This window comes from Gorilla gorilla, chromosome 11, assembly GCF_029281585.2.
Source record: "Gorilla gorilla gorilla isolate KB3781 chromosome 11, NHGRI_mGorGor1-v2.1_pri, whole genome shotgun sequence".
Classification (NCBI taxonomy): domain Eukaryota; kingdom Metazoa; phylum Chordata; class Mammalia; order Primates; family Hominidae; genus Gorilla; species Gorilla gorilla.
The window spans coordinates 12,524,288-12,550,991 of record NC_073235.2 but is presented as its reverse complement, the minus strand read 5'-3'; positions in this window follow the sequence as shown (position 1 = coordinate 12,550,991).

Here is a 26,704-nt window from a genome sequence, read left to right as displayed (position 1 = left end):
CATACAGATGGCCGTATAGATATTTCCATGTTCGTACAGATGGCGGTGTAGATGTTTCCATGTTCATAGAGATGGCGGTGTAGATATTTCCACGTTTATGCAGATAGCGGTATAGATATTTCCATGTTTATACAGATGGCGGTGTAGATATGTCCATGTTTATAGAGACGGCGGTCTAGATATTTCCATGTTTTCAGAGATAGGTGTGTAGTTATTTCCAAGTTTATAGAGACAGCGTTGTAGATATTTCCATGTTTATACAGATAGCGGTGAAGATATTTCCATGTTTATACAGATAGCGGTGTAGATATTTCCATGTTTATACAGATAGCAGTGTAGATATTTCCATGTTTATAGAGATAGTGGTGTAGATAATTTCAATTTTATACAGAGAGCAGTGTAGATATTTCCAAGTTCACACAGATGGCGGTGTAGATATTTCGATGTTTATAGGGATGGCAGTGTAGATATTTTCATGTTTACACAGATGGCAGTGTAGATATTTCCATGTTTACACAGATAGCGGTGTGGATATTTCCATGTTTATGCAGATAGCAGTGTAGATATTTCCATGTTTATACAGATAGCGGTGCGGATATTTCCATGTTTATACAGATAGTTGAACAGATATTTCCATGTTTATACAGATAGCGGTGTAGATATTTCCATCTTAATACAGATGGCGGTGTAGATATGTCCATGTTTGTACAGATGGCGGTGTAGATATTTCCATGTTCAAACAGATGGCGGTGTAGATATTTCGAAGTTTATAGAGATAGCGCTGTAGTTATTTCCATATTTATAGAGAAATCTCTGTAGATATTTCCAAGTATATTCAGATAGCTGTGTAGATATTTCCATGTTCATGCAGATAACGGTGTAGATATTTCCATGTTCATCCAGATGCCGGTGTACATATTTCCATGTTCATACAGATGGCGGTGAAGTTATTTCCATGTTAATACAGATGGTGGTGTAGATATTTCCATGTTCATACAAATGGCGGTGTAGATATTTCCATATTCATAGAGATGGCGGTGTAGATATTTCCATGTTCATACAAATGGCGGTGTAGATATTTCCATCTTCATAGAGATGGCGGTGTAGATATTTCCATATTTATACAGATAGCAGTGTAGTTATTTCCATGTTTATAGAGATAGCAGTGTAGATATTTCCATTGATATACAGATAGCTGTGTAGATATTTGCATGTTCATACAGATAGCGGTGTAGATATTTCCATGTTCATACAGATAGCGGTGTAGATATTTCCATGTTCATACTGATAGCAGTGTAGATATTTCCATGTTCATACAGATAGCGGTGTAGATATTTCCATGTTCATACAGATAGCGGTGTAGATATTTCCATGTTCATACAGTTAGCGGTGTAGATATTTCCATGTTCATACAGATGGCGGTGTAGATATTTACATGTTCATACAGATGGCGGTGTAGATATATCCATGTTCATACAGATGGCGGTGTAGATATTTACATGTTCATACAGATAGCGGTGTAGATATTTCCATCTTCATACAGATAGCGGTGTAGATATTTCCTTTTTCTTACCGATAGTTGTGTAGATATTTCCATGTTCATACAGTTCGCGGTGTAGATATTTCCATGTTCTTACAGATGGCAGTGTAGATATTTACATGTTCATACAGATGGCGGTGTAGATATTTCCATGTTCGTACGGATGGCAGTGTAGATATTTCCAAGTTCATACAGGTGGCGGTGTAGATATTTCCATGTTTATACAGATAGCAGAGTAGTTATTTCCATGTTTATAGGGATAGCTGTGTAGATATTTGCATTGATATACAGATAGCTGTGTAGATATTTGCATGTTCATACAGAAAGCGGGGTAGATGTTTCCATATTCGTACAGATAGCCGTGTAGATATTTCCATGTTCATACAGATAGCGGTGTAGATATGTCCATGTTTGTACAGATGGCGGTGTAGATATTTCCATGTTCATACAGATGGCGGTGTAGATATTTCGAAGTTTATAGAGATAGCGCTGTAGTTATTTCCATATTTATGAAGAAATCTGTGTAGATATTTCCATGTATATTAAGATAGCTGTGTATATATTTCCATGTTCATGCAGATAGCAGTGTAGATATTTCCATGTTCATCCAGATGCTAGTGTACATATATCCATGTTCATACAGATGGCGGTGAAGATATTTCCATGTTCATACAGATGGTGGTGTATATATTTCCATGTTCATACAGATGGTGGTGTAGATCTTTCCATGTTCATACAAATGGCGGTGTAGATAGTTCCATGTTCATAGTGATGGCGGTGTAGATATTTCCATGTTCATACAAATGGTGGTGTAGATATTTACATGTTCATACAGATGGCGGTGTAGATATTTCATGTTCGCACAGATGGCAGTGTACATATTTCCATGTTCATACAGGTGGCGGTGTAGATATTTCCATGTTTATACAGATAGCAGTGTAGTTATTTCCATGTTTATAGATTTAGCAGTGTAGCTATTTCCATTGATATACAGATAGCTGTGTAGATATTTGCATGTTCATACAGATGGCGGTGTAGATATTTCGAAGTTTATAGAGATAGCGCTGTAGTTATTTCCATATTTATAGAGAAATCTGTGTAGATATTTCCATGTATATTCAGATAGCTGTGTAGATATTTCCATGTTCATGCAGATAGCAGTGTAGATATTTCCATGTTCATCCAGATGCTAGTGAACATATATCCATGTTCATACAGATGGCGGTGAAGATATTTCCATGTTCATACAGATGGTGGTGTATATATTTCCATGTTCATACAGATGGTGGTGTAGATCTTTCCATGTTCATACAAATGGCGGTGTAGATAGTTCCATGTTCATAGAGATGGCGGTGTAGATATTTCCATGTTCATACAAATGGCGGTGTAGATATTTCCATGTTCATAGAGATGGCGGGATAGATATTTCCATATTTATAGAGAGAGCAGTGTAGTTATTTCCATGTTTATAGAGATAGCAGTGTAGATATTTCCAAGTTCATACAGGTGGCGGTGTAGATATTTCCATGTTTATACAGATAGCAGAGTAGTTATTTCCATGATTATAGAGATAGCTGTGTAGATAATTGCATTGATATACAGATAGCTGTGTAGATATTTGCATGTTCATACAGAAAGCGGGGTAGATGTTTCCATATTCGTACAGATAGCCGTGTAGATATTTCCATGTTCATACAGATAGCGGTGTAGATATTTCCACGTTTATAGAGATGGCGGTGTAGATATTTCCATGTTCATACAGATGGCGGTGTAGATATTTCCATGTTTATAGGGATGGCGGTGTAGATATTTTCATGTTTACACAGAAGGCGGTGTAGATATTTCCATGTTTAAACAGATAGCAGTGTAGACATTTCCATGTTTACACAGATGGCGGTGTGGATATTTCCATGTTTATGCAAATAGCAGTGTAGGTATTTTCGTGTTTACACAGATAGCGGTGCGGATATTTCCAAGTTTATACAGATACTTGGGCAGATATTTCCATGTTTATACAGATAGCGGTGTAGATATTTCCATCTTAATACAGATGGCGGTGTAGATATGTCCATGTTCAAACAGATGGCGGTGTAGATATTTCCATGTACATACAGATGGCGGTGAAGATATTTCGATGTTTATAGAGATAGCGCTGTAGTTATTTCCATACTTATAGAGAAATCTGTGTAGATATTTCCATGTATATTCAGATATTTGTGTAGATATTTCCATGTTCATGCAGATAGCGGTGTAGATATTTCCATGTTCATCCAGATGCCGGTGTACATATATCCATGTTCATACAGATTGCGATGAAGATATTTCCATGTTCATACAGATGGCGGTGTAGGTATTTCCATGTTCATACAAATGGCGGTGTAGTAACTTCCATGTTCATAGAGATGGCGGTGTAGATATTTCCAGGTTAATACAAATGGCGGTGTAGATATTTCCATGTTCATAGAGATGGCGGTGTAGATATTTCCATGTTTGAACAGATAGCAATGTAGGTATTTCCATGTTTATAGAGATACCAGTGTGGATATTTCCATTGATATACAGATAGCTTTGTAGATATTTGCATGTTCATACAGATAGCGGTGTAGATATTTCCATGTTCATACAGATAGCGGTGTAGATATTTCCATGTTCATACAGATAGAGGTGTGGATATTTCCATGTTCATACAGATAGCGGTGTAGATATTTCCATGTTCATACAGATAGCGGTGTAGATATTTCCATGTTCATACTCATAGCGGTGTAGATATTTCCATGTTCATACAGATAGCGGTGTAGATATTTCCATGTTCATACAGATAGCGGTGTAGATATTTCCATCTTCGTACAGATAGCGGTGTAGATATTTCCATGTTCATACAGATAGCGGTGTAGGTATTTCCATGTTCATACAGATAACGGTGTAGATATTTCCATGTTCATACTGATAACGGTGTAGATATTTCCATGTTCATACAGTTAGCGGTGTAGATATATCCATGTTAATACAGATGGCGGTGTAGATATTTACATGTTCATACAGATGGCGGTATGGATATTTCCATGTTCGTACAGATGGCGGTGTAGGTATTTCCATGTTCATAGAGATGGCGGTGTAGATATTTCCATGTTTATGCAGATAGCGGTATAGATATTTCCATGTTTATACAGATGGTGGTGTAGATATTTCCATGTTTATAGAGATGGCGGTCTAGATATTTCCATGTTTACAGAGATAGTGGTGTAGTTATTTCCAAGTTTATAGAGACTGCGTTGTAGATATTTCCATGTTTATACAGATAGCGGTGAAGATATTTCCATGTTTATACAGATAGCGCTGTAGATATTTCCATGTTTATACAGATAGCAGTGTAGATATTTCCATGTTTATAGAGATAGTGGTGTAGATAATTTCAATTTTATACAGAGAGCAGTGTAGATATTTCCAAGTTAATACAGATAGCGGTGTAGATATTTCCACGTTTATAGAGATGGCGGTGTAGATATTTCCATGTTCATACAGATAGCGGTGTAGATATTTCCATGTTCATACAGTTAGCGTTGTAGATATTTCCATGTTCATACAGATGGCGTTGTAGATATTTACATGTTCATACAGATGGCGGTATAGATATTTCCATGTTCATACAGATGGTGGTGTAGATATTTCCATGTTCATAGAGATGGCGGTGTAGATACTTCCATGTTTATGCTGATAACGGTATAGATATTTCCATGTTTATAAAGATGGTGGTGTAGATATTTCCATGTTTATAGAGATGGCGGTCTAGATATTTCCATGTTTACAGAGATAGTGGTGTAGTTATTTCCAAGTTTATAGAGACAGCGTTATAGATATTTCCATGTTTATATAGATAGCAGTGAAGATATTTCCGTATTTATACAGATAGAGGTGTAGATATTTCCAAGTTTATACAGATATCAGTGTAGATATTTCCATGTTTATAGAGATAGTGGTGTAGATAATTTCAATTTCATACAGAGAGCAGTGTAGATATTTCCAAGTTCATACAGATAGCGGTGTAGATATTTCCACGTTTCTAGAGCTGGCTGTGTAGATATTTCCATGTTCATAGATATGGCGGTGTAGATATTTCCGTGTTCATACAAATGGCGGTGTAGATATTTCCATGTTCATAGAGATGGCGGTGTAGATATTTCATTGTTTGTACAGATAGCAGTGTAGTTATTTCCATGTTTATAGAGATAGCAGTGTAGATATTTCCATTGATATACAGATAGCTCTGTAGATATTTGCATGTTCATACACATAGCGGTGTAGATATTTCCATGCTCATACAGATAGCGGTGTAGATATTTCCATGCTCATACAGATAGCGGTGTAGATATTTTCATGTTCATACAGTTAGCGGTGTAGATATTTCCATGTTCATACAAATGGCGTTGTAGATATTTACATGTTCATACAGATGGCGGTGTAGATATTTCATATTCGCACAGATGGCAGTGTAGATATTTCCATGTTCATACAGGTGGCGGTGTAGATATTTCCATGTTTATACAGATAGCAGTGTAGTTATTTCCATGTTTATAGATTTAGCAGTGTAGCTATTTCCATTGATATACAGATAGCTCTGTAGATATTTGCATGTTCATACAGATAGCGGTGTAGATATTTCCATGCTCATACAGATAGCGGTGTAGATATTTCCATGCTCATACAGATAGCGGTGTAGATATTTTCATATTCATACAGTTAGCGGTGTAGATATTTCCATGTTCATACAAATGGCAGTGTAGATATTTACATGTTCTTACAGATGGCGGTGTAGATATTTCATGTTCGCACTGATGGCAGTGTACATATTTCCATGTTCATACAGGTGGCGGTGTAGATATTTCCATGTTTATACAGATAGAAGTGTAGTTATTTCCATGTTTATAGATTTAGCAGTGTAGCTATTTCCATAGATATATTGATAGCTGTGTAGATATTTGCATGTTCATACAGATGGCGGTGTAGATATTTCAAAGTTTATAGAGATAGCGCTGTAGTTATTTCCATATTTATAGAGAAATCTGTGTAGATATTTCCATGTATATGCAGATAGGTGTGTAGATATTTCCATCTTCATGCAGATAGCGGTGTAGATATTTCCATCTTCATCCAGATGCCGGTGTAGATATATCCATGTTCATACAGATTGCAGTGAAGATATTTCCATGTTCATACAGATGGCGGTGTAGATATTTCCATCTTCATACACATGGCGGTGTAGATATTTCCATGTTCATAGAGATGGCGGTGTAGATATTTCCATGTTCATACAAATGGCGGTGTAGATATTTCCATGTTCATAGAGATGGCAGTGTAGATATTTCCATGTGTATACACATAGCAGTGTAGTTATTTCCATGTTTATAGAGATAGCAGTGTAGATATTTCCATTGATATTCAGATATCTGTGTAGATATTTGCATGTTCATACAGATAGCGGTGTAGATATTTCCATGTTCATACTGATAGCAGTGTAGATATTTCCATGTTCATACAGTTAGCGGTGTAGATATTTCCATGTTCATACAGATGGCGGTGTAGATATTTCCATGTTCATACAGATGGCGGTGTAGATATTTACATGTTCATACAGATGGCGGTGTAGATATTTCCATGTTCGTACGGATGGCAGTGTAGATATTTCCATGTTCATACAGGTGGCGGTGTAGATATTCCCATGTTTTTACAGATAGCTGTGTAGTTATTTCCATGTTTCTACAGATAGCAGTGTAGATATTTCCATGTTTATAGAGATAGTGGTGTAGATAATTTCAATTTTATACAGATAGCAGTGTAGATATTTCCAAGTTCATACAGATAGCGGTGTAGATATTTCCACGTTTATAGAGATGGCGGTGTAGATATATCCATGTTCATACAGATGGCGGTGTAGATATTTCCATGTTTTTAGAGATGGCGGTGTAGATATTTTCACGTTTACACAGATGGCGGTGGAGATATTTCCATGTTTACACAGATAGCGGTGCAGACATTTCAATGTTTACACAGATAGCGGTGTGGATATTTCCATGTTTATGCAGATAGCGGTGTAGATATTTCCATGTTTATACAGATAGCGGTGTAGATATTTCCATTTTAATACAGATGGCGGTGAAGATATGTCCATGTTCGTACAGATGGCCGTGTAGATATTTCCATGTTCATACGGATGGCGGTGTAGATATTTCGAAGTTTATGGAGATAGCGCGGTAGTTATTTCCATATTTATAGAGAAATCTCTGTAGATATTTCCATGTATATGCAGATAGCTGTGTAGATATTTCCATGTTCATACAGATAGCGGTGCAGATATTTCCATCTTCATCCAGATGCCGGTGTAGATATATCCATGTTCATGCAGATGGCAGTGAAGATATTTCCGTGTTCATACAGATGGCGGTGTAGATATTTCCATGTTCATAGAGATGGCGGTGCAGATATTTCCATGTTCATACAAATGGCGTTGTAGATATTTCCATGTTCATAGAGATGGCGGTGTAGATATTTCATTGTTTGTACAGATAGCAGTGTAGTTATTTCCATGTTTATAGAGATAGCAGTGTAGATATTTCCATTGATATACAGATAGCTGTGTAGATATTTGCATGTTCATACAGATAGCGGTGTAGATATTTCCATCCTCATACAGATAGCAGTGTGGATATTTCCATGTTCATACAGATAGCGGTGCAGATATTTCCATGTTCATACAGATAGCGGTGTAGTTATTTAAATGTTCGCACGGATGGCAGTGTAGATATTTCCATGTTCATACAGGTGGCGGTGTAGATATTTCCATGTTTATACAGATTGCAGTGTAGTTATTTCCATGTTTATAGAGATAGCAGTGTAGATATTTCCGTTGATATACAGATAGCTGTGTAGATATTTGCATGTTCATACAGATAGCGGTGTAGATATTTCCATGTTCGTACAGATAGCGGTGTAGATATTTCCACGTTTATAGAGATGGCAGTGCAGATATTTCCATGTTTATAGAGATAGTGGTGTAGATAATTTCAATTTTATACAGATAGCAGCGTAGATATTTCCAAGTTCATACAGATAGCGGTGTAGATATTTCCACGTTTATAGAGATGGCGGTGTAGATATTTCCATGTTCATACAGATGGCGGTGTAGATATTTCCATGTTTTTAGATATGGCGGTGTAGATATTTTCACGTTTACAGACATGGCGGTGGAGATATTTCCATGTTTACAAAGATAGCGGTGCAGACATTTCCATGTTTACACAGATAGCGGTGTGGATATTTCCATGTTTATGCAGATGGCGGTGTAGATATTTCCATGTTTATACAGATAGCGGTGCGGATATTTCCATGTTTATACAGATATTTGGGCAGATATTTCCATGTTTAAACAGATTGCGGTGTGGATATTTCCATCCTAATACAGATGGCGGTGTAGATATGTGCATGTTCGTACAGATGGCGGTGTAGATATTTCCATGTTCATACAGATGGCGGTGTAGATATTTCGAAGTTTGTAGAGATAGCGCTGTAGTTATTTCCATATTTATAGAGAAATCTGTGTAGATATTTCCATGTATATGCAGATAGCTATGTAGATATTTCCATGTTCATGCAGATAGCGGTGTAGATATTTCCATGTTCATCCAGATGCCGGTGTAGATATATCCATGTTCATACAGATGGCGGTGAAGGTATTTCCATGTTCATACAGATGGCGGTGTAGATATTTCCATGTTCATACACATGGCGGTGTAGATATTTCCATGTTCATACAGATAGCGATGTAGATATTTCCATGGTCATACAGTTAGCGGTTTAGATATTTCCATGTCCATAGAGATGGCCGTGTAGATATTTACATGTTCATACAGATGGCGGTGTACATATTTCCATGTTCGTACAGATGGCCGTGTAGATATTTCCATGTTCTTAGAGATGGCGGTGTAGATATTTCGAAGTTTATAGAGATAGCACTGTAGTTATTTCCATATTTATAGAGAAATCTGTGTAGATATTTCCATGTTCATCCAGATGGCTGTGTAGATATTTCCATGTTCATACACATGGCGGTGTAGATATTTCCATGTTCATAGAGATGGCGGTGTAGATATTTCCATGTTCATACAAATGGTTGTGTAGATATTTCCATGTTCATAGAGATGGCAGTGTAGATATTTCCATGTTTATACACATAGCAGTGTAGTTATTTCCATGTTTATAGAGATAGCAGTGTAGATAGTTCGATTGATATACAGATAGCTGTGTAGATATTTATATGTTCATACAGATGGCGGTGTAGATATTTCCATGTTCGTACAGGTGACGGTGTAGGTATTTCCATGTTTATACAGATAGCAGTGTAGTTATTTCCAAGTTTATAGAGATAGCATTGTAGATATTTCCATTGGTATACATATAGTTGTGTAGATATTTGCATGTTCATACTGATAGCGGTGTAGATATTTCCATGTTCGTACAGATAGCGGTGTAGATAATCCATGTTCATACAGATAGCGGTGTAGATATTTCCATGTTCATACAGATAACGGTGTAGATATTTTCATGTTCATACACATAGCTGTGTAGATATTTCCATGTTCAAACAGTTAGCGGTGTAGATATTTCCATGTTCATACAGAGGGCGGTGTAGATATTTACATGTTCATGCAGATGGCGGTGTAGATATTTCCATGTTCGTACAGATGGCGGTGTAGATATTTCCATGTTCATAGAGATGGTGGTGTATATATTTCCATGTTTATGCAGATAGCGGTATAGATATTTCCATGTTTATACAGATGGTGTTGTAGATATTTCCATGTTTATAGAGATGGCGGTCTAGATATTTCCATGTTTATCGAGATAGTGGTGTAGTTATTTCCAAGTTCATAGGGACAGCATTGTAGATATTTCTATGTTTATACAGATAGCGGTGAAGATATTTCCATGTTTATACAGAGAGCGATGTAGATATTTCCATGTTTATACAGATAGCAGTGTAGATATTTCCATGTTTATAGAGATAGTGGTGTAGATAATTTCAATTTTATACATATAGCTGTGTAGATATTTCCAAGTTCATACAGATAACGGTGTAGATATTTCCACGTTTATAGAGATGGCGGTGTAGATATTTCCATGTTCATACAGATAGCGGTGTAGATATTTCCATGTTTTTAGAGATGGCGGTGTAGATATTTTCACGTTTACACAGACGGCGGTGGAGATATTTCCATGTTTACACAGATAGCGGTGTAGACATTTCCATGTTTACACAGATAGCGGTGTGGATATTTCCATGTTTATGCAGATAGCGGTGTAGATATTTCCATGTTTATACAGATAGCGGTGCGGATATTTCCATGTTTCTACAGATAGTTGGGCAGATATTTCCATGCTTATACAGATAGCGGTGTAGATATTTCCATCTTAATACAGATGGCGGTGTAGATATATCCATGTTCGTAAAGATGGCGGTGAAGATATTTCCATGTTCATACAGATGGCGGTGTAGATATTTCCATGTTCATACAAATGGCGGTGTAGATATTTCCATGTTCATACACATGGCGGTGTAGATATTTCCGTGCTGATACAAATGGCGGTGTAGATATTTCCATGTTCATAGAGATGGCGGTGTACATATTTCCATGTTTATGCAGATAGCGGTATAGGTATTTCCATGTTTATACAGATGGTGGTGTAGATATTTCCATGTTTATAGAGACGGCGGTCTAGATATTTCCATGTTTATAGAGATAGTGGTGTAGTTATTTCCAAGTTTATAGAGACAGCGTTGTAGATATTTCCATGTTTATAAAGATAGCGGTGAAGATATTTCCATGTTTATACAGATAGCGATGTAGATATTTCCATGTTTATACAGACAGCAGTGTAGATATTTCCATGTTTATAGAGATAGTGGTGTAGATAATTTCAATTTTATACAGATAGCAGTGTAGATATTTCCATGTTCATAGAGATGGCGGTGTAGATATTTCCATGTTCATACAAATGGAGGTGTAGATATTTCCATGTTCATAGAGATGGCGGCGTAGGTATTTCCATGTTTATACAGATAGCAGTGTAGTTATTTCCATGTTTATAGAGATAGAAGTGTAGATATTTCCATTGATATACACATAGCTGTGTAGATATTTGCATGTTCATACTGATAGCGGTGTTGATATTTCCATCTTCGTACAGATAGCGGTGTAGATATTTCCATGTTGATACAGATAGCGGTGTAGATATTTCCATGTTCATACAGATAGCGGTGTAGATATTTCCATGTTCGTACAGATAGCGGTGTAGATATTTCCATGTTCGTACAGATAGCGGTGTAGATATTTCCATGTTCATACAGATAACGGTGTAGATATTTCCATGTTCATACAGATAGCGGTGTAGATATTTCCATGTTTATTCAGTTAGCGGTGTAGATATTTCCATGTTCTTACAGATGGCGGTGTAGATATTTACATGTTCATACAGATGGCGGTGTAGATATTTCCATGTTCATAGAGATGGCGGTGTAGATATTTCCATGTTTATGCAGATAGCGGTATAGATATTTCCATGTTTATAGAGATAGTGGTGAAGTTATTTCCAAGTTTATAGAGACAGCATTGTAGATATTTCCATGTTTATACAGATAGCGGTGAAGATATTTCCATGTTTATACAGATAGCGGTGTAGATGTTTACATGTTTATACAGATAGCAGTGTAGATATTTCCATGTTTATTGAGATAGTGGTGTAGATAATTTCAATTTTATACAGATAGCTGTGTAGATATTTCCAAGTTCATACAGATACCGGTGTAGATATTTCCACGTTTATAGAGATGGCGGTGTATATATATCCATGTTCATACAGATGGCGGTGTAGATATTTCCATGTTTTTAGAGATGGCGGTGTAGATATTTTCATGTTAAAACAGATGGCGGTGGAGATATTTCCATGTTTACACAGATAGCGGTGCAGACATTTCCATGTTTACACAGATAGCGGTGTGGATATTTCCATGTTTATGCAGATAGCGGTGTAGATATTTCCATGTTTATACAGATAGCGGTGTAGATATTTCCATCTTAATACAGATGGCGGAGTAGATATGTCCATGTTCGTACAGATGGCGGTGTAGATATTTCCATGTTCATACAGATGGCGGTGTAGATATTTCGAAGTTTATAGACATAGCGCGTTAGTTATTTCCATATTTATAGAGAAATCTCTGTAGATATTTCCATGTATATGCAGATAGCTGTGTAGATATTTCCATGTTCATGCAGATAGCGGTTCAGATATTTCCATGTTCATCCAGATGCCGGTGTAGATATATCCATGTTCATACAGATGGCGGTGAAGATATTTCCGTGTTCATACAGATGGCGGTGTAGATATTTCCATGTTCATACACATGGCGGTGGAGATATTTCCATGTTCATAGAGATGGCGGTGTAGATATTTCCATGTTCATAGAGATGGCGGTGTAGATATTTCCATGTTCATAGAGATGGCGGTGTAGATATTTCATTGTTTGTACAGATAGCAGTGTAGTTATTTCCATTATTATAGAGATAGCAGTGTAGATATTTCCATTGATATACAGATAGCTGTGTAGATATTTGCATGTTCATACAGATAGCGGTGTAGATATTTCCATGCTCATACATATAGCGGTGTAGATATTTCCATGTTCATACAGATAGCGGTGCAGATATTTGCATGTTCATACAGATAGCGGTGTAGATATTTCCATTTTCATACATTTAGCGGTGTAAATATTTCCATGTTCATACAGTTAGTGGTGTAGATATTTCCATGTTCATACAGATGGCGGTGTAGATATCTACATGTTCATACAGATGGCGGTGTAGATATTCAAATGTTCGCACGGATGGCAGTGTAGATATTTCCATGTTCATACTGGTGGCAGTGTAGATATTTCCATGTTTATACAGATAGCAATGTAGTTATTTCCATGTTTATGGAAATAGCAGTGCAGATATTTCCGTTGATATATAGATAGCTGTGTAGATATTTCCAAGTTCATACAGATAATGGGGTAGATATTTCCATGTTCATACAGATAGCCTTGTAGATATTTCCATGTTCATACAGTTAGCGGTGTAGCTATTTCCATGTTCATACAGATGGCGGTGTAGATATTTACATGTTCATACAGATGGCGGTGTAGATATTTCCATGTTCCTACAGAAGGCATTGTAGATATTTCCATGTTCATAGAGATGGCGGTGTAGATATTTCCATGTTTCTGCAGATAGCGGTATAGGTATTTCCATGTTTATACATATGGTGGTGTAGATATTTCCATGTTTACAGAGATGGCGGTCTAGATATTTCCATGTTTATAGAGATAGTAGTGTAGTTATTTCCAAGTTTAAAGAGACAGCGTTGTAGATATTTACATGTTTATAAAGATAGCGGTGAAGATATTTCCATGTTTATACAGATAGCGGTGTAGATATTTCCATGTTTATACAGACAGCAGTGTAGATATTTCCATGTTTATAGAGATAGTGGTGTGGATAATTTCAATTTTATACAGATAGCAGTGTAGATATTTTCAAGTTCATACAGATAGCGGTGTAGATATTTCCACGTTTATAGAGATGGCGGAGTAGATATTTCCATGTTCATACAGATGGCGGTGTAGATATTTCCATGATTTTAGAGATGGCGGTGTAGATATTTTCACGTTTACAGAGATGGCGGTGGAGATATTTTCATGTTTACAAAGATAGCGGTGCAGACATTACCATGTTTACACAGATAGCGGTGTGGATATTTCCATGTTTATGCAGATGGCGGTGTAGATATTTCCATCTTAATACAGATGTCGGTGTAGATATGCCCATGTTCGTACAGATGGCGGTGTAGATATTTGCATGTTCATACAGATGGCGGTGTAGATATTTCGAAGTTTATAGAGATAGCGCTGTAGTTTTTTCCATATTTATAGAGAAATCTGTGTAGATATTTCCATGTATATACAGATAGGTGTGTAGATATTTCCATGTTCATGCAGATAGCGGTGTAGGTATTTCCATGTTCATCCAGATACCGGTGTAGATATATCCATGATCATACAGATGGCGGTGAAGATATTTCCATGTTCATACAGATGGCGGTGTAGATATTTCCATGTTCATACACAGGGCGGTGTAGATATTTCCATGTTCATAGAGATGGCGGTGTAGATATTTCCATGTTCATACAAATGGCAGTGTAGATATTTCCGTGTTCATAGAGATGGCCGTGTAGATATTTCCATGTTTATACAGATAGCAGTGTAGTTATTTCCATGTTTATAGAGATAGCAGTGTAGATATTTCCATTGATATACAGATAGCTGTGTAGATATTTGCATGTTCATACAGATAGAGGTGTAGGTATTTCCATGTTCATACTGACAGCGGTGTAGATATTTCCAAGTTCATACAGTTAGCGGTGTAGATATTTCCATGTTCATACAGATGGCGGTGTAGATATTTCGATTTACATACAGATGGCGGTGTAGATATTTACATGTTCATACAGATGGCGGTGTAGATATTTAAATGTTAATACAGATAGCGGTGTAGATATTTCCATGTTCACACAGATAGCGGTGTAGATATTTCCATGTTCATACATTTAGCGGTGTAGATCTTTCCATGTTTTGCAGATAGCGGTGTAGATATTTCCATGTTCATCCAGATGTCGGTGTAGATATATCCATGTTCATACAGATGGCGGTGAAGATATTTCCAAGTTCATACAGATGGCGGTGTAGATATTTCCATGTTCATACAAATGGCGGTGTAGATATTTCCATGTTCATACAGATGGCGGTGTAGATATTTCCGTGTTCATACAAATGGCAGTGTAGATATTTCCATGTTCATAGAGATGGCGGTGTACATATTTCCATGTTTATGCAGATAGCGGTATAGTTATTTCCATGTTTATACAGATGGTGGTGTAGATATTTCCATGTTTATAGAGATGGCGGTCTAGATATTTCCATGTTTATAGAGATAGTGGTGAAGTTATTTCCAAGTTTATAGAGACAGCGTTGTGGATATTTCCATGTTTATAAAGATAGCGGTGAAGATATTTGCATGTTTATACAGACAGCAGTGTAGATATTTCCATGTTTATAGAGTTTGTGGTGTAGATAATTTCAATTTTATACAGATAGCAGTGTAGATATTTCCAAGTTCATACAGATAGCGGTGTAGATATTTCCACCTTTATAGAGATGGCGGTGTAGATATTTCCATGTTCATACAGATGGCGGTGTAGATATTTCCCTGTTCATACAGGTGGCGGTGTAGATATTTCCATGTTTATACAGATAAAAGTGTGGTTATTTCCATGTTTATAGAGATAGCAATGTAGATATTTCCATTGGTATACATATAGCTGTGTAGATATTTGCATGCTCATACTGATAGCGGTATAGATATTTCCATGTTCGTACAGATAGCAGTGTAGATATTTCCATGTTCATACAGATAGCGGTGTAGATATTTCCCTGTTTATACAGATAACGGTGTAGATATTTCCATGTTCATGCAGATAGCGGTGTAGATATTTCCATGTTCATACAGTTAGCGGTGTCGATATTTCCATGTTCATACAGATGGCGGTGTAGATATTTACATGTTCATACAGATGGCGGTGTAGATATTTCCATGTTCGTACAGATGGCGGTGTAGATATTTCCATGTTCATAGAGATGGCGGTATAGTTATTTCCAAGTTTATGCACATAGCGGTATAGATATTTCCATGTTTATACAGATGGTGGTGTAGATATTTCCATGTTTATAGAGATGGCGGTTTAGATATTTCCATGTTTATAGAGATAGTGCTGTAGTAATTTCCAAGTTTATAGAGACAGCATTGTAGATATTTCCATGTTTATACAGATAGCGGTGAAGATATTTCCATGTTTATACCGATAGTGGTGTAGATATTTCCATGTTTATACAGATAGCAGTGTAGATATTTCCATGTTTATAGAAATAGTGGTGTAATTTCAATTTTATACAGATGGCAGTGTAGATATTTCCAAGTTCATACAGATAGCGGTGTAGATATTTCCACGTTTATAGAGATGGCGGTGTAGATATTTCCATGTTCATAGAGATGGCGGTGTAGATATTTCCATGTTTTTAGAGATGGCGGTGTAGATATTTTCGTGTTTACACAGATGGCGGTGGAGATATTTCCATGTTTACCCAGATAGCGGTGTAGACATTTCCATGTTTACACAGATAGCTGTGAGGATATTTCCATGTTTATGCAGATAGCGGTGTAGATATTTCCATGTTTATACAGATAGCGGTGCGGATATTTCCATGTTTATACAGATAGCAATGTAGATATTTCCATGTTTATAGAGATAGCGGTGTAGATATTTCCATTGATATACAGATAGCTGTGTAGATAATTGCATGTTCATACAGATAGCGGTGTAGATATTTCCATGTTCATACAGATAGCGGTGTAGATATTTCCATGTTCATACAGATAGCGGTGTAGATATTTCCATGTTTTACAGATAGCGGTGTAGATATTTCCATGTTCATACAGTTAGCGGTGTAGATATTTCCAAGTTCATACAGATGGCGGTGTAGATATTTACATGTTCACACAGATGGCGGTGTAGATATTTCCATGTTCGTACAGATACCGGTGTAGATATTTCCATGTTCATACAGATAGCGGTGTAGATATTTCCACGTTCATACAGATAACAGTGTAGATATTTCCATGTTGATACTGATAGCAGTGTAGATATATCCATGTTCATACAGTTAGCGGTGTAGATATTTCCATATTCATACAGATGGCGGTGTAGATATTTCCATGTTCATAGAGATGGCGGAGTAGGTATTTCCATGTTCGTACAGATGGCGGTGTAGATGTTTCCATGTTCATAGAGATGGCGGAGTAGTTATTTCCATGTTTATGCAGATAGCAGTATAGGTATTTCCATGTTTATACAGATGGTGGTGTAGATATTTCCATGTTTATAGAGATGGAAGTCTAGATATCTCCATGTTTATAGAGATAGTGGTGTAGTTATTTCCAAGTTTATAGAGACAGCATTGTAGATATTTCCATGTATATACAGATAGCGGTGAAGATATTTCCATGTTTATACAGATAGCGGTGGAGATATTTCCATGTTTATACAGATAGCAGTGTAGATATTTCCATGTTTATAGAGATAGTGGTGTAGATAATTTCAATTTTATATAGATAGCAGTGTAGATATTTCCAAGTTCATACAGATAGCGGTGTAGATATTTCCGCGTTTCTAGAGATGGCGGTGTAGATATTTCCATGTTCATACAGATGGCGGTGTAGATATTTCCATGTTTACACAGATGGCGGGAGATATATTTCCATGTTTACACAGATAGCGGTGTAGACATTTCCATGATTACACAGATAGCGGTGTGGATATTTCCATGTTTATGCAGATAGCGGTGTGGATATTTCCATGTTTATACAGATAGCGGTGCGGATATTTCCATGTTTATACAGATAGTTGGGCAGATATTTCCATGTTTATACAGATAGCGTTGTAGATATTTCCATCTTAATACAGATGGCGGTGTAGATATGTCCATGTTCGTACTGATGGTGGTGTAGATATTTCCATGTTCATACAGATGGCTGTGTAGATATTTCGAAGTTTATAGAGATAGCACTGTAGTTATTTCCATATTTTTAGGGAAATCTCCGTAGATATTTCCATGTATATGCAGATAGCTGTGTAGATATTTCCATGATCATGCAGATAGCGGTTTAGATATTTCCATGTTCATCCAGATGCCGGTGTAGATATATCCATGTTCATACAGATGGCGGTGAAGATATTTCCATGTTAATACACATGGCGGTGTAGATATTTCCATGTTCGTAGAGATGGCTGTGTAGATATTTCCATGTTCATACAAATGGTGGTGTAGATATTTCCATGTTCATATAGATGGCGGTGTAGATATTTCCATGTTTGTACAGATAGCAGTGTAGTTATTTCCATGTTCATAGAGATAGCAGTGTATATATTTCCATTGATAGACAGATAGCTGTGTAGATATTTGCATGTTCATACAGATAGCGGTGTAGATATTTCCATGCTCATACAGATAGCGGTGTAGATATTTCCAGGGTCATACAGATAGCGGTGCAGATATTTCCATGTTCATACAGATAGCGGTGTAGAAATTTCCATGTTCATACAGATAGCGGTGTAGATATTTCCATGTTCATACAGATGGCGGTGTAGATATTTCCATGTTCATACAGATGGTGGTGTAGATATTTACATGTTCATACAGATGGCGGTGTAGATATTCCCATGTTCGTACGGATGGCAGTGTAGATATTTCCATGTACATACATGTGGCGGTGTAGATATTTCCATGTTTATACAGATAGCAGTGTAGTTATTTCCATGTTTATAGAGATAGCAGTGTAGATATTTCCACTTATATACAGATAGCTGTGTAGATATTTGGAAGTTCATGCAGATAGCGGTGTAGATATTTCCATGTTCGTTCATATAGCGGTGTAGATATTTCCATGTTCATACAGATAGCAGTGTAGATATTTCCATGTTCATACAGATGGCGGTGTAGATATTTACATGTTCATACAGATGGCGGTGTAGATATTTCCATGTTCATACAGATAACGGTGTAGATATTTCCATGTTCATACAGATAGCGGTGTAGATATTTCCATGTTCACACAGATAGCGGTGTAGAAATTTCCATGTTCATACAGTTAGCGGTGTAGATATTTCCATGTTCATGCAGATAGCGGTGTAGATATTTCCATGTTCCTCCTGATGCCGGTGTAGTTATATCCATGTTCATACAGATGGCGGTGAAGATATTTCCATGTTCATACATATGGCGGTGTAGATATTTCCATGTTCATACAAATGGCGGTGTAGATATTTCTATGTTCATACAGATGGCGGTGTAGATATTTCCGTGTTCATACAAATGGCGGTGTAGATATTTCCATGTTCATAGAGATGGCGGTGTAGATATTTCCATGTTTATACAGATAGCAATGTAGATATTTCCATGTTTATAGAGATAGCGGTGTAGATATTTCCATTGATATACAGATAGCTGTGTAGATATTTGCATGTTCATACAGATAACGGTGTAGATATTTCCATGTTCATACAGATTGCGGTGTAGATATTTCCATGTTCATACAGACAGCAGTGTAGGTATTTCCATGTTTTACAGAAAGCGGTGTAGATATTTCCATGTTCATACAGATAGCGGTGTAGATATTTCCATGTTTATAGAGATGGCGGTCTAGATATTTCCATGTTTATAGAGATAGTGGTGTAGTTATTTCCAAGTTTATAGAGACAGCGTTGTAGATATTTCCATATTTATACAGATAGCAGTGTAGATATTTCCATGTTTATAGAGATAGTTGTGTAGATAATTTCAATTTTATACAGATAGCAGTGTAGATATTTCCAAGTTCATACAGATAGCGGTGTAGATATTTCCACGTTTATAGAGATGGTGGTGTAGATATTTCCATGTTCATACAGATGGCGGTGTAGATATTTCCATGTTTTTAGAGATGGCGGTGTAGATATTTTCATGTTTACACAGATGGCGGTGTAGATATTTCCATGTTTACACAGATAGCGGTGTAGACATTTCCATGTTTACACAGATAGCGGTGTGGATATTTCCACATTTATGCAGATACCATTGTAGATATTTCCATGTTTATACAGATATCGGTGCGGATATTTCCATGTTTATACAGATAGTTGGGCAGAGATTTCCATGTTTATACAGATAGCAGTGTAGATATTTCCATCTTAATACAGATGGCGGTGTAGATATGTCTATGTTCGTACAGATGGTGGTGTAGATATTTCCATGTTCATACAGATGGCGGTGCAGATATTTTGAAGTTTATACAGATAGCGCTGTACTTATTTCCATATTTATAGAGAAATCTGTGTAGATATTTCCATGTATATGCAGATAGCTGTGTAGATATTTCCATGTTCATGCAGATAGCGGTGTAGATATTTCCACGTTCATCCAGATGCCGGTGTAGATATATCCGTGTTCATACAGATGGCGGTGAAGATATTTCCATGTTCATACAGATGGCGGTGTAGATATATCCATGTTCATTCACATGGCAGTTTAGATATTTCCATGTTCATAGAGATGGCGGTGAAGATATTTCCAAGTTCATACAAACGGCGGTGTAGATATTTCCATGTTCATAGAGATGGCGGTGTAGATATTTCCATGTTTATACAGATAGCAGTGTAGTTATTTCCATGTTTATACTGACAGCAGTGTAGATATTTCAATTGATATAAATACAGCTGTGTAAATATTTGCATGTTCATGCAGATAGCGGTGTAGATATTTCAATGTTAATACTGATAGCGGTGTAGATATTTCCATGTTCATACAGTTAGCGGTGTAGATATTTCCATGTTCATACAGATGGCGGTGTAGGTATTTCCATGTTCATACAGATGGCAGTGTAGATATTTCCATGTTCATACAGATGGCGGTGTAGATATTTCCATGTTTTTACAGATAGCTGTTTAGATATTTCCATGTTTATAGAGATAGCAGTGTAGATATTTCCATTGATATACAGATAGCTGTGTAGATATTTCCATGTTCATACAGATAACGGTGTAGATATTTCCATGTTAATACAGATAGCGGTGTAGATATTTCCATGTTCACACAGATAGCGGTGTAGATTTTTCCATGTTCATACATTTAGCGGTGTAGATATTTCCATGTTTTGCAGATGGCGGTGTAGATATTTCCATGTTCATCCAGATGTCGGTGTAGATATATCCATGTTCATACAGATGGCGGTGAAGATATTTCCAAGTTCATACAGATGGCGGTGTAGATATTTCCATGTTCATACAAATGGCGGTGTAGATATTTCCATGTTCATACAGATGGCGGTGTAGATATTTCCGTGTTCATACAAATGGCAGTGTAGATATTTCCATGTTCATAGAGATGGCCGTGTACATATTTCCATGTTTATGCAGATAGCGGTATAGGTATTTCCATGTTTATACAGATGGTGGTGTAGATATTTCCATGTTTATAGAGATGGCGGTCTAGATATTTCCATGTTTATAGAGATAGTGGTGAAGTTATTTCCAAGTTTATAGAGACAGCGTTGTAGATATTTCCATGTTTATAAAGATAGCGGTGAAGATATTTGCATGTTTATAAAGACAGCAGTGCAGATATTTCCATGTTTATAGAGATAGTGGTGTAGATAATTTCAATTTTATACAGATAGCAGTGTAGATATTTCCAAGTTCATACAGATAGTGGTGTAGATATTTCCACCTTTATAGAGATGGCGGTGTAGATATTTCCATGTTCATACAGATGGCGGTGTAGATATTTCCATGTTCGTACAGGTGGCGGTGTAGATATTTCCATGCTTATACAGATAGAAGTGTGGTTATTTCCATGTTTATAGAGATAGCAATGTAGATATTTCCATTGGTATACATATAGCTGTGTAGATATTTGCATGCTCATACTGATAGCGGTATAGATATTTCCATGTTCGTACAGATAGCGGTGTAGATATTTCCATGTTCATACAGATAGCGGTGTAGATATTTCCATGTTCATACAGATAACGGTGTAGATATTTCCATGTTCATACAGATAGCGGTGTAGATATTTCCATGTTCATACAGTTTGCGGTGTAGATATTTCTATGTTCATACAGATGGCGGTGTAGATATTTCCGTGTTCATACAAATGGCGGTGTAGATATTTCCATGTTCATAGAGATGGCGGTGTAGATATTTCCATGTTTATACAGATAGCAATGTAGATATTTCCATGTTTATAGAGATAGCGGTGTAGATATTTCCATTGATATACAGATAGCTGTGTAGATATTTGCATGTTCATACAGATAACGGTGTAGATATTTCCATGTTCATACAGATTGCGGTGTAGATATTTCCATGTTCATACAGACAGCAGTGTAGGTATTTCCATGTTTTACAGAAAGCGGTGTAGATATTTCCATGTTCATACAGATAGCGGTGTAGATATTTCCATGTTTATAGAGATGGCGGTCTAGATATTTCCATGTTTATAGAGATAGTGGTGTAGTTATTTCCAAGTTTATAGAGACAGCGTTGTAGATATTTCCATATTTATACAGATAGCAGTGTAGATATTTCCATGTTTATAGAGATAGTTGTGTAGATAATTTCAATTTTATACAGATAGCAGTGTAGATATTTCCAAGTTCATACAGATAGCGGTGTAGATATTTCCACGTTTATAGAGATGGTGGTGTAGATATTTCCATGTTCATACAGATGGCGGTGTAGATATTTCCATGTTTTTAGAGATGGCGGTGTAGATATTTTCATGTTTACACAGATGGCGGTGTAGATATTTCCATGTATACACAGATAGCGGTGTAGACATTTCCATGTTTACACAGATAGCGGTGTGGATATTTCCACGTTTATGCAGATACCATTGTAGATATTTCCATGTTTATACAGATATCGGTGCGGATATTTCCATGTTTATACAGATAGTTGGGCAGAGATTTCCATGTTTATACAGATAGCAGTGTAGATATTTCCATCTTAATACAGATGGCGGTGTAGATATGTCTATGTTCGTACAGATGGTGGTGTAGATATTTCCATGTTCATACAGATGGCGGTGCAGATATTTTGAAGTTTATACAGATAGCGCTGTACTTATTTCCATATTTATAGAGAAATCTGTGTAGATATTTCCATGTATATGCAGATAGCTGTGTAGATATTTCCATGTTCATGCAGATAGCGGTGTAGATATTTCCACGTTCATCCAGATGCCGGTGTAGATATATCCGTGTTCATACAGATGGCGGTGAAGATATTTCCATGTTCATACAGATGGCGGTGTAGATATATCCATGTTCATTCACATGGCAGTTTAGATATTTCCATGTTCATAGAGATGGCGGTGAAGATATTTCCAAGTTCATACAAATGGCGGTGTAGATATTTCCATGTTCATAGAGATGGCGGTGTAGATATTTCCATGTTTATACAGATAGCAGTGTAGTTATTTCCATGTTTATACTGACAGCAGTGTAGATATTTCAATTGATATAAAGATAGCTGTGTAAATATTTGCATGTTCATGCAGATAGCGGTGTAGATATTTCAATGTTAATACTGATAGCGGTGTAGTTATTTCCATGTTCATACAGATAGCGGTGTAGATATTTCCATGTTCATACAGATGGCGGTGTAGGTATTTCCATGTTCATACAGATGGCGGTGTAGATATTTACATGTTCATACAGATGGCGGTGTACATATTTCAATGTTTGTACTGATGGCAATGTAGATATTTCCATGTTCATACAGGTGGCGGTGTAGATATTCCCATGTTTTTACAGATAGCTGTTTAGATATTTCCATGTTTATAGAGATAGCAGTGTAGATATTTCCATTGATATACAGATAGCTGTGTAGATATTTCCATGTTCATACAGATAACGGTGTAGATATTTCCATGTTAATACAGATAGCGGTGTAGATATTTCCATGTTCACACAGATAGCGGTGTAGATATTTCCATGTTCATACATTTAGCGGTGTAGATATTTCCATGTTTTGCAGATGGCGGTGTAGATATTTCCATGTTCATCCAGATGTCGGTGTAGATATATCCATGTTCATACAGATGGCGGTGAAGATATTTCCAAGTTCATACAGATGGCGGTGTAGATATTTCCATGTTCATACAAATGGCGGTGTAGATATTTCCATGTTCATACAGATGGCGGTGTAGATATTTCCGTGTTCATACAAATGGCAGTGTAGATATTTCCATGTTCATAGAGATGGCCGTGTACATATTTCCATGTTTATGCAGATAGCGGTATAGGTATTTCCATGTTTATACAGATGGTGGTGTAGATATTTCCATGTTTATAGAGATGGCGGTCTAGATATTTCCATGTTTATAGAGATAGTGGTGAAGTTATTTCCAAGTTTATAGAGACAGCGTTGTAGATATTTCCATGTTTATAAAGATAGCGGTGAAGATATTTGCATGTTTATAAAGACAGCAGTGCAGATATTTCCATGTTTATAGAGATAGTGGTGTAGATAATTTCAATTTTATACAGATAGCAGTGTAGATATTTCCAAGTTCATACAGATAGTGGTGTAGATATTTCCACCTTTATAGAGATGGTGGTGTAGATATTTCCATGTTCATACAGATGGCGGTGTAGATATTTCCATGTTCGTACAGGTGGCGGTGTAGATATTTCCATGCTTATACAGATAGAAGTGTGGTTATTTCCATGTTTATAGAGATAGCAATGTAGATATTTCCATTGGTATACATATAGCTGTGTAGATATTTGCATGCTCATACTGATAGCGGTATAGATATTTCCATGTTCGTACAGATAGCGGTGTAGATATTTCCATGTTCATACAGATAGCGGTGTAGATATTTCCATGTTCATACAGATAACGGTGTAGATATTTCCATGTTCATACAGATAGCGGTGTAGATATTTCCATGTTCATACAGTTTGTGGTGTAGATATTTCCATGTTCATACAGATGGCGGTGTAGATATTTACATGTTCATACAGATGGCGGTGTAGATATTTCCATGTTCGTACAGATGGCGGTGTAGATATTTCCATGTTCATAGAGATGGCGGTATAGTTATTTCCAAGTTTATGCACATAGCGGTATAGATATTTCCATGTTTATACAGATGGTGGTGTAGATATTTCCATGTTTATAGAGATGGCGGTCTAGACATTTCCATGTTTATAGAGATAGTGGTGTAGTTATTTCCAAGTTTATAGAGACAGCGTTGTAGATATTTCCAAGTTTATAGAGACAGCATTGTAGATATTTCCATGTTTATGCCGATAACGGTATAGGTATTTCCATGTTTATACAGATGGTGGTGTAGATATTTCCATGTTTATAGAGATGGCGGTCTAGATATTTCCATGTTTACACAGATAGTGGTGTAGTTATTTCCAAGTTTATAGAGACAGCGTTGTAGATATTTCCATGTTTATACAGATAGCGGTGAAGATATTTCCATGTTTATACAGATAGCGGTGTAGATATTTCCAAGTTTATACAGATAGCAGTGTAGATATTTCCATGTTTATAGAGATAGTGGAGTAGATACTTTCAATTTCATACAGAGAGCAGTGTAGATATTTCCAAGTTCATACAGATGGCGGTGTAGATATTTTCATGTTTACAGAGATGGCGGTGTAGATATTTCCATGTTTACACAGATAGCGGTGTAGACATTTCCATGTTTACACAGATAGCGGTGTGGATATTTCCATGTTTATGCAGATAGCAGTGTAGATATTTCCATGTTTATACAGATAGCGGTGCGGATATTTCCATGTTTATTCAGGTAGCGGTGCGGATATTTCCATGTTTATGCAGATAGTTGGGCAGATATTTCCATGTTTATGCAGATAGCGGTGTAGATATTTCCATCTTAATACAGATGGCGGTGTAGATATGTCCATGTTTGTACAGATGGTGGTGTAGATATTTCCATGTTCATACAGATGGCGGTGTAGATATTTCGAAGTTTATAGAGATAGCGCTGTAGTTAATTCCATATTTATGGAGAAATCTGTGTAGATATTTCCATGTATATTAAGATAGCTGTGTATATATTTCCATGTTCATGCAGATAGCAGTGTAGATATTTCCATGTTCATCCAGATGCTAGTGTACATATATCCATGTTCATACAGATGGCGGTGAAGATATTTCCATGTTCATACAGATGGTGGTGTATATATTTCCATGTTCATACAGATGGTGGTGTAGATCTTTCCATGTTCATACAAATGGCGGTGTAGATAGTTCCATGTTCATAGAGATGGCGGTGTAGTTATTTCCATGTTCATACAAATGGCGGTGTAGATATTTACATGTTCATACAGATGGCGGTGTAGATATTTCATGTTCGCACAGATGGCAGTGTACATATTTCCATGT